Here is an 11,404-nt window from a genome sequence, read left to right on the forward strand (position 1 = left end):
TGAAAGGTTCTTTTGGGAATTAAAAATGGTTCTTCAATCTATGGCATTGCTGTGAAAACCCCCTTTTGAATGTACAGCACATGAAATGTTGGTTTCTCGTGATAGAAATAGGCAGATTTACAGTGCTGCCAGGTTTAATGGTTATTTATAGCGATGTAACCACAGCTAATTATTGAGACAAATGGTTGTACGATGACTGTATGGGTAGGGTTTGTAAAATCGTGACGTCTGTTTACTGTACCTGAACATATGCACACAGCATGCATGTTGCATGCCGTTCTTACACATCTCTGTACCTATTTAAGGGTTATATATCAGGTGGATTGGGCGCTGTGCACGTTGAACAGGTGTTTGACTGTCACAACTGATGTAGGAGAATCTGTCATGCGATCCGCCTGCGTGAAAACTCTCGCTCTCGTCCTCGGCTCGAGTCTGCATGTCGTTCCTGTTGCCTGGTCGTCCCATACGCTTACTGACATGTTTGTTGACATGAAATATTCAGCAATGGCATCGAGCCGATGGTGACACGTGGATGCTCTCCGGAGACTCTGTTATGACGCCTCGCAGCGTGTGTGTGGAACATTGATTGGGATGTTGGCTGCAAAGAGCAGGTTTCAGGTTTAATAAGAACAGGCGCAGGCGGATGAACGGGCTTTTACACTGAACGCTTTGATTCTGAGTTTCACAAGGAGCCTGTGGCTGAAGACAGTGACTCAACAATTCATGGATATTTCATTCATTCCAGAGAAAGAGGCAGCAGGGGTTTTATACCAAGTGTAAAACCAATGATTTCTGAAGGATCGTGTGACACTGAAGACTGGAGTAATGATGCTGAAAACCCAGCTTTGATCACAGGAATAAATTACATTTTACAATAAATTACAATAAAAAACAGTTATTTGAAATTGTAATAATATTTCACAATTTTACTGTTTTTACTGTATTTTTGATCAAATAAATGCAGACTTGGTGAGCAGAAGAGACCTTTTTAAAGACTCTTTCTGACCCCAAACTCTTGAATGGTGGTGCACATTAAAATAACAGCAATAAAATAGCAATAATATCAAATGTGAAAATTACCATTGGGATGTGTTGAGATGCTCTGGCCTCTACGTCCTCATGAAAAAGCCTCTTCAAAGTGTGCATGTAGTGGAAAACTGAAAGTGAAATAAAAGTAAAACTGGTTGTGAATACTATTTAATGCAAAAGAGAGTTTCACAAGAAATCTCAACAGTGTCTCTAACTGCTCTACCAAGTCTGCGATCAAAATTCAGAAATCTCAGTGTTGGGTAAGTTTGAAAAAAATATATACTTTTATTTAGCAAGGATGCAATAAATTCATAAAAAATCACCATAAACACATTTATAATGTCTCCAAAGATTTCTATTCCAAATAAACAAAATTCTCAAATAAATAAATAAATCATGGTTTCCACAAAAATATTCAGCAGCACAACTGTTTTCAACATTGATGATGAGCAGCAAATCTGCATATTAGAATGATCTCTGAAGGATCATGTGACATTGAAGACGGGAGTAATGATGCGGAAAATTCAGCTTTGCAGCACAGCAAAAAATTACATTTTAACATATCTTAAAATAGAAAACAGCCATTTGGAATTGTTTTTACTGCATTTTTGATCAAATAAATGCAGCCTCGGTGAGCAGAAGCATGTTTCTCCTCATGTTTCACACTGTCCTATCAAGTCAGTGATCTCAATTCAAACTCAAACATTTCTCATTAAATTCTCCCAAGGTCAAATGACTTGAGGTGCTCTCCGCTGTATGAAGCATAACCTCTGAGCAATAAGCCTTTCCTGTGTGTGTGTGTGTGTGTGTGTGTGTCGGATATCTGTAGAGCGGGATGAGTACAGAGGATTGATCTGATTGCGGTGTAGCCGGTGGTTTGTGATGATAAAGCCAATAAAGTGCTCTCTTCCGTCTGTAGGATCGGCCTCATATCAGATCAGCTCAGCTTTAATCCACACGACTCCAATGTAATGCGTCCGCCCCACGGCTCCAGCCCTCCGGTTCATCAACAAGTCCAGACTCGACTGCACTCGCTGCTGGGGTGACTGCACTCTTACATGGACCCCAGCAAATCAATCATCTCTGGCAGAAATCTGCTGAAATCTGTAACTTCAATCTGTAAAATAAATATTTTAAGGATTTTGATGATTTCAAAAATTATTAAAATATAAAAAAAAATTATTTAACATTAAAATATTAATTTATATCAAATAAAGCATAAAATATAAAGCAGTAATTATTAATGAAAGTAAAATTATTATTAAATTAAATAATAAAACAAATATTATTAATTAAATTGATATAATATGCACATCTTCTGCACAATTTGACTGACATAAAACCAAATAATACAAAACATCACAGAATTCATCAAACACATTGATAATGCTTACTGATGGTTTTGCTGTTCTTTTCCCTCCAAAATGATGTCACTTCCTGGAAAATAATGATGTCAAGGAACTGCCATTTGTTAGTTAGGTTTTACAAAATACCTATAGGATGGGTGAAATACAAATTGATCACAAATTAACACAATATTTACATGATTAGTTGATTAGATTCTAGATATTAGATTGTTTTTCCTCTTCATTGTTTTTGATGTGTTTTTAGTGTTACCTCTCTACTTTCTTTTTCTTTTAAACTTTGTATCCTCTTAAGTGTAAAGCGCTTTGAGAATTAACTTTTAAAGGCGCTATATTAAAATAAATGTATATATATATATATATATATATATATATATATATATATATATAATTAAAAAAAAATTAAAATCGGAATATGTTTTTAATATCCACTAAAGTTGTACAATGATTTAAAATTCACACCATGTTCACTTCATTGTGATAATGTAATAATAATTAAAAAAAAATCTTTAAAAATATCTATTAACATTTAATATAAAATCAATGAATATTTAAAATATATAAATATTTTACCAAATATATCAAACCATATGATGGGGAAATGAAAACGACTGGGCTGACAGAGAGAGCGAGAGAGATTTGGTGTTGCCCTGCAGCACCTGTGACTGCTGCTGCTGGAGTCTCCTCACACTCCTCCATCTGTTTCTCTGCTGTATCTGTGAACTGAAGGGCCACACAGGAGGACCACGCAACACTACAGACATCTGCCTGCAGCCACACAACGCTCTGGGCCGCATTCATACTCAAGCTCAAAACCACACTGTGTACCTGTCTTTTCCTCGAGTGTCGATGATCTACAGCAGCATCCCTGCTCAAAACAAGAAAACAGCCTAAACCAGCCTAGAGGAGCTAGCAGTGTTACTAGCCTGGACAACATGCTCAGTCTGCTCTTTGATGATGGTTTAAGACTGGGAAACCAGCTAAACCAGATTAAACCAGCTAAGACAAGCAAAACTTTATATATTTAATAAAGGTTATTAATGACAAATACAGTAATATACATAAATATTATATTTTGCAGAATTTGTTGAATCTGTCAAAAAAAAATTTTTTAATGTAAACAGACACATAAAGAAATTAAATATATATTAATTATTTACATGAATGAGTTTTTACAGTCCTATGATGGTTTAAAAGAGGTTTCAGTAGGGATGTAACAATTAACCGCGAGCCGGTTGAAAATCGATTACTTGACGATTCAAATCGGTTGAGATGCCAAACAAATCGCGATACAATTGGAGTAGGAGATTATGAATGTATTTCTGAGGGGAACTTACTGTCTTTAGAAACGTTTACTTGTTATTTTCTTTTCATCTTGCCTCTGAACGATGCATATTAAAGTAGAGTTCATAAGCGCAGCTCTGCTTTGTTTACAGCGGTAACCCAGGAAACACTATCTCATTGTTGTTCATAAACGCCACCTGCTGGCAGAGAGTGAATCTGCGTCTCATTCAGCGAGTCTGCTGTTTCCTTCAGATATGTTTTATGTAGTATAATTTCAGAAAACTAAAGTCAGACCATTCTGTTTTTGCTTCAAATTTCGAAATTATACAGTCTAATTTAGATTAAAAACTGCTCATGCTGCATGTATGCTGCATCTTTGTTTGGATGATGATTAAAACGCAGTGGTTGCCTCTCATTTTAAATGGAAAGAGCACAGACAAAACCTTAGTTTGTTTATATGAAGAGATTTCTTTTATTTGTGTAACTTGCTTATTTAATTTGGGGTTTGTTTCAAAATTTCAATTTAGTTTTGTTATATTTCAATTTCACAAAGAAACGTGCAGCAATAGCCTAATAAAAGGACACTTTCTCATTTACTGTCTTCAATCTCATTTTGTTAAAAAAAAAATAGTGAAATCAAAATCGTGAATTGAATCGAATCGAGAGTTGAGTGAATCGTTACATCCCTAGGTTTCAGGTACCAGGAAACCAGCTAAACCAGATAAAACCAGCAAAGACCAGCAAACCAGACCAGCTTAATTGAGAGAAAAAAAATGTATATACATCTACATACACACCAGGAATTATTATTGTAACAAAGCAATAATTACTACGTATTTATATTCTGTAGAATTTGTAACTTGAATTCTGTAACTTGAATCTATTAAATCTTTTAAGAATTTTAACAGACACTTAAATCAGAAAAAAATAAATTGGTAGCACTTTACGGTAACACTTTACAATAAGGTTCATTAGTTAAACATTAGTTAATGTATTAACTAACATGAACTAACCATGAGCAATACATTTGTTACTGTATTTACTAATCTTCACTAACATTAGTTAATAAAAATACAGATGTTCATTGTTAGTTCATGTTAGTTCACAGTGCATTAACTAATGTTAACAAGATTTTAATAATGTATTAGTAAATGTTGAAATTAATATTAACAAAGATTAATAAACGCTGTATAAGTGCAGTTTATTATTAGTTAATGTTAACTAATGTAGTTAAGTAAAGAACCTTATTGTAAAGTGTTACCCACTTTACAATAAGGTTCATTAGTTAACATTAGCTAATTACATTAGTTAACACAAACTAAGAATGAACAATACTTCTACAACATTTGTTAATGTTAATTTCAGCATTTACTAATGCATTATTAAAATCACAAGTTTTGTTTGTTAACATTAGTTAACGCACTATGAACTAACATGAACAAACAATGAACTACTGTATTTTTTATTAACTAACATTAACAAAGATTAATAAAGAGTGTAATAAATGTAGTGTTCATTGTTCGTTCATGTTAATTAATACATTAACTACTGTTAACAAATGACACCTTATTGTAAAGTGTTACCAATAAATTAAATCAGTATAAATTATTTACACAATGGACTTTAATAGTCTTATGATGGTTTAAGAGTGGTTTTAGGCACTGGAAAACCATCTAAACCAGATTAAACCATCTAAAACCAGCAAACCAGACCAGTTTAATTGAGAAAAAATGTGCATACATATCAGGAATTAAACAAAATGTGTGTACTGTAACAAAGCAATGTTAATAATAAAAATGTTTTTATATTCTGTAGAATTTTTTGAAAACTGTAACTTGAATCTGTTAAATATTTTAAGAATGTTAGCTGTCAACAGACACCTAAAAATATTAAATCTGTATTAATTATTTACACAATGGACTTTTATGATGGTTCAAATGAGGTTTGGGAAACCAGCTAAACCAGATGAAACCAGCTAAGACAAGCAAACCACACCACCTGACATATTCCTAAATATATATTAGGGAACGATTACAATACTTCAAAATGAACAATGTTTTGTCACAAAACGAACTGCAATTCAGTAAATTCTCCTCCTGCCAATTCACTGTTCAACTCGTGAATCAAAAGGAGTCAGTTCACACATTCTGAATCTTCTGTTCATCTTTAAATGCTTGTGTTGCTCACATGCAGTATCTACACCAATGGCGTTTAATGCGACGGTTTTCCAGGCCGGAGCTGAAGCGACAGAGCGAGCGAGCGAGGCCTCGATGTATCTGCTGTCAGTGTGACACAACTCATCAAACCGCTCTGGCCTTCAGGGTTTGTGGGTAAAATCTGTCACACACTCACAGTCGCACGGAAAACTGAATTTAAACTACGGCCTGTCGGCTGGAATCACATTTCCAATCCGCTCAAATGAATTGTCATTCTCAGCATTACAGCGCAAAGCTTCGCCTGTGGTGAGACTCATAAATCGCGGCCGTTCCTCTGTCTTCAGTCGAGGAAGAAACGCTGCACTTGCCAGTCGCTCGCATTTTAAATATCTGCCTCCATCGATCCGCCAGTTTAGACTTGAGATTTTTCTGACTAAGACGGTCTATGGTGTGGAACGGACCGACTAATGCAACCTTTATTTCAAATGTTATGTTTTGGTGGAAAGCAATCTTGAATTAATTATGAAATGCTTGGTTTGTTATTGCCTCCAAAACACAATCACATCAGTTATGGCTTCCTGAGCACTGAGATGTTTGATGTGGTTTCCTCAAGTTTCATTCGATTTTCATTTGCCACAAGCTTCATTCAGCTCTTTAACATCTCCTACAGGCCTTAAACACATAAACAGAGAAGAGAAGATTTTACTTTGGGTGATAACAATTCATTTATTTTACAAAATAGATGTACACTATAGTCAACATTTGAATTGGATCAAAAAAAACTTTCATCAAAGTTGTCCTAAAACCAAAATGCATTCTTCTTGTCTTAGGACAACTTTGATGAACTTTTTTGATCCACTTCAAATGCTGACTACTATGTATCACAGTAATGGTATATCAAGATTTTGTTATTTTGCTGCAAATATTACATAGTCCAGTGTAGTAAAAATAAAATAATACAATTTAAAAATTGTAAATAAATTAAAATAAAATAATGCCTAATAAAAGAAGATTTCCAGCATCCAGCGAAGCAAACTGAAGTGGTTAAAATAAAATTAAAAGAAATAAAATAGTAAAATAAAATAAATAATTATAAAAGAATGATGACAGCTTATAAAACATTTCCAGTGTCCAGTGAAGCAAACTGAAGTAAATATGACATATAATTATTTTGCTGCAAATATAACTATACAGAAATGTCAATTTTTTTGTTTAGTCCAGTACTTTAGTATAGCAAATCGAAATGAGGTTAGAATGAAATGAAATGAAATGAAATGAAATGAAATTAAATGAAATTAAATTTTGGATAGTCCAGTATTCCAGTGTAGCAAATCAAATTGAGGTTAAAATAATACAATTTTAAAAACAAAATATATAATAAAAATATATAATAAAGTAAAAAGTAAATGAATGAATGAATTAGTACATGATGGTGCCTTAAAAGAGCAGTTTAACAAAAATACATAAGTGATCCAATATAAAGAGTAGAAACTGTATTCAGTGCTAAAATGTCTTTTTATGCACTGATTTTAAAAAACAAAGTATCCTGGTGAGGGACATCTCATTAATTTACAGTCACAGAAAAACATTTATAACTCATTTGTATTTCCAAAAGTCTCAATTTGCTCTACATTTAATCCAGGAAAAACTATTGCGATATTAACGAGATCTCATTGGTGAATTTTCTTTCCTGTAACGGCATGATTGTTAGAGGAAGGTTCCTCCTCACAGGAGAAGCGGCTCCTGCTCTTTCTTCTGGCGCTGCGTTTGAACCTGTGCATGTGTCTCTTGAGCCGGGCCTCATCTGCTGCGCTCGCTGATAAAGCCAGCCTTTGATTCTGGCCTCACAGGTGAAGGAGTAACACCTGTTTGATCCGAGGGCCGCTGGTTTGAGATCCTCTCCTCCAGATGATGGGCGCACCAGGATCTTATCAAAGCCTCAGAGCGTTTCTTCTTGAAAGGTCTGAGAAAAAAAGCCAGCGCTGGTCTGTGTGACCGTGCCTTAAAAGAGAAGATTAGTTTTTGAGATAATACAACAAAGGTTAGTTTTATCAAAATAAAATCACAATAATGGTATCATGATGGGGATATTTTGCTTCAAATATTACACAAACATATAGAAATGCCTGTTTTGGATATTCCAGTTGTCCAATGAAGTAAAGCAAAGTGAGGATATATAAATAGATAAATAATAATAATAATTATTATTATTATTATTATTAATAAAGAAAAAACTATTTTGGGGATATTCTTGTAGTGTAGTGTAGTGAAGTAAAGTAAAGTAAAGTAAAGTGAGGATGGATGGATAGATTATTATTATTATTATTATTATTATTATTATTATAGAAAAGACTATTTTTGGATATTCCTGTAGTCTAGTGAAGTAAAGTGAGAATGGATGGATGGATGGATGGATTATTATCTCAACAAATTAGAATACTTCATAAGACCAATAAAAAAAACATTTTTAGTGAATTGTTGGCCTTCTGGAAAGTATGTTCATTTACTGTATATGTACTCAATACTTAGTTGGGGCTCCTTTTGCCTGAATTACTGCAGCAATGCGGCGTGGCATGGAGTCGATCAGTCTGTGGCACTGCTCAGGTGTTTTGAGAGCCCAGGTTGCTCTGATAGTGGCCTTCAGCTCATCTGCATTGTTGGGTCTGGTGTCTCTCATCTTCCTCTTGACAATACCCCACAGATTCTCTATGGGGTTCAGGTCAGGCGAGTTTGCTGGCCAATCAAGCACAGTAACACTATGGTCATTGAACCAGCTTTTGGTACCTTTGGCAGTGTGGGCAGGTGCCAAGTCCTGTTGGAAAATGAAATCAGCATCTCCATAAAGCTTGTTAGCAGAAGGAAGCATGAAGTGCTCTAAAATCTCTTGGTAGATGGCTGCGTTGACTGTGGACTTCAGAAAACACAGTGGACCAACACCAGCAGATGACATGGCAGCCCAAATCATCACTGACTGTGGAAGTAACATGGACTTCAAGCAACATGGGTTCTGTGCCTCTCCACTCTTCCTTCAGACTCTGGGACCTTGATTTCCAAATGAAATGCAAAATTTACTTTCATCTGAAAATTTATACTGTAGGGATGGTCATTAATTGAAACTCACATGTAAATATTCTAATATTTTGAGATACTGATTTTTGACTTTCATGAGCTGTAAGCTCTAATCATCAAAATTAAAACAAAAAACTTTTGAAATGTTTTACTTTACATGCAATGAATCTAAAATATATGAAAGTTTCACTTTTGAAATAACTTACAAGAAAAATTAACTTTTCACGACATTCTAATTTATTGAGATACACCTGTATATTATATATATATATATATATATATATATATATATATATATATGTGTGTGTGTGTGTGTGTGTGTGTGTATGTATATATATATAAACATTAATAACCATACAGAAATGTATATTTTTGGATAGTCAAGTGAAGTACAGTGAAATTAAATAAAATAATAAAATTAAATAAAATCCTCACATAAAGATATTTGTTTGATCAGCTTTGGTAACAGTTTTAAATGGTCAAACTGCATCAGTCCACTTTACAGGAATCAGTCCATGAATGGCTTTCCTACAGTCTCTGTATTAAACTGTTATGATAGTACCATGAAAAATAAAAAAAATAAAAATCAAGGTTTTATAAACGAGTTAGTGGAGTTGTGAACCACGGGATCATCATTCCCATCAGGAGGAGAGACAACACGCCCCGTCCTACCCAGACGCTCGCTGACAACCTGATGCGTAGTGTGCATTAAATCAGCGCGTGCAGTTTCCCAGCACAGGAGCGCACGGCGCATGCAGAAGCGCGAGCGGCCTGACAGTGACGGATCAAGCAGCATATTCAAACAGACCGGTGACGCTGACAGACGGTGGAGGAGGACCGCGCGCGCCTCTGTCAGACGCTCCCAGCGGTGACCCGTCCGTCTGCCGCTGGAATGCAGATGCTGGCGGAAACACGGCGTGACAGAGAGGCCATCAAAGCCTGACCGCTTCAGCATTCAGACGGATCTGAGCCTGAAAAACACAGCAGCACTGGTGATCTCATACATGCAATCTCTACCTGCATATAAAGTGTACATTTATGCACATTTGGGTAGACAGTGAAACATGCAATATTAGTGTATTGGCAACAGCTAAAACGCAAGCATTTTATGCCTTTAGAAATGTACAGGGTGCAGATGAAGTTGAAATGATAGAGAAACTTCAGAGTAAAACAATTCAATTCAATTCAAATGGGAGTAATCAAAGTAAAAGATTTTTACTGAATATTATATTCTGATATTATGATGACATTAACATATATTTCACAAGTTTACACTTAACGCTATACAGTATATATATATATATATATATATATATACACACACACATTGTATAAGACATTATGACTTATTTTCATAGATTATATCTTGAATATGTGTATTTTGTCGTTTTGCATTTAACTTCTTAAGTTATAAAAGTAAAATATAAACAAGTTAAAACTTATGTAGTGCAGTAAGACAAATTGCACTTATATTTATGATATTATCTATGAAAAGTATTACTTATGCATGCAGTGTGCTTCTTAAATAATATATAGCAAAATAGCAAAAAAATATATTCTTTGTTTTCCAGTCAAAATATCTAAAAATCCTTAAAAAATGGATAATGTAACTGAGAAGCACACTGCATGCATAAGTGTGTCAATAAGGCCAGAAGTATAAATGCAAGCGACTGCACAATTACATGCTGTGTTTTCAGTAATGCTAGAGAGAGAATGTTCAATAGGGGTCTGTACACTTTGAATGCGTCAGTAAGCATTTGCATACTTGCAAAAAAAAGTATGTTTCTGGTCTAGATATACAATCTTAAATTCTTCAGCAAGGCTTCTTGCTGGATATATAATCATTGGTGATAAATAATAGCTGTCACACATCTGTTTGCACACATAGTGCCACATATTGTTGCACACATGCACCTGTGATATGAAACGTAGCTCTGCGACTGTTCGCGGTTAAATTAGCTGAACGTGAGGCGAGGAGGGTCACCGTCACAGCAGCGTGAACATTCAGCCCAAGGCCAGTCAGCCGTCGCCCCTCGAGACCACCAACGCAGCGCCGTTCCTCATTTCCCAGAACGCATATTCCCATAACCTGCTCCCGGTTTGCAGGGGATGCGTGAGGACACCTGAATGTTGAACGGGATTCCAGCCACCTCGATTATCATCGACAGCATCAGCTTGCGTGTAGGAGTCGACTGGCGTCCACACTTTCGGACTGAGAGAAAAACACAAACAAAGTTAGTCATGAGAAACACTACAATGTCTGTGGGTGGAGTTTCACACTTCTAGCAAAAAATGCACACTGTTAATTGGAGTTTTAATGAAATTTTACACTATTACTGCTGTTGAAATGAGATCTGTAAAAAAAATATCCTTTACTATTCAGGATAAAAATATAGTATATAGAGTATCTGTACTCAGGTGTAGATGTGTGTTGCTGCACAGACACACAGCATGACTTTGTTTGGAGCCATTTTTGTTAGCAAAATAGACAATGTTGTCTCT

General features: G+C 35.1%; 2 long non-coding RNA genes across 2 annotated transcripts in view; both read right to left on the minus strand.

Annotated features, from left to right (window-relative positions):
- Nucleotides 1-1,186: 1,186 nt before the first annotated feature.
- On the minus strand, nucleotides 1,187-3,823 carry LOC131526072 (uncharacterized). The gene is made up of 3 exons (XR_009267373.1): nucleotides 3,053-3,823; nucleotides 2,424-2,522; nucleotides 1,187-2,146 (listed from the first exon to the last, which is right to left on the minus strand). It is a non-coding gene; the product is annotated as an uncharacterized LOC131526072 (long non-coding RNA).
- Nucleotides 3,824-10,847: 7,024 nt separating this feature from the next.
- Nucleotides 10,848-11,404, minus strand: part of LOC131526184 (uncharacterized) — a 10,076-nt gene continuing 9,519 nt past the window's right edge. Inside the window, exon 4 of the long non-coding RNA XR_009267395.1 lies at nucleotides 10,848-11,114. This is a non-coding gene — a long non-coding RNA (uncharacterized LOC131526184). The remainder of the gene's footprint in view (nucleotides 11,115-11,404) is intronic.

This window comes from Onychostoma macrolepis, chromosome 19 (genome assembly GCF_012432095.1).
Source record: "Onychostoma macrolepis isolate SWU-2019 chromosome 19, ASM1243209v1, whole genome shotgun sequence".
Classification (NCBI taxonomy): Eukaryota; Metazoa; Chordata; class Actinopteri; order Cypriniformes; family Cyprinidae; genus Onychostoma; species Onychostoma macrolepis.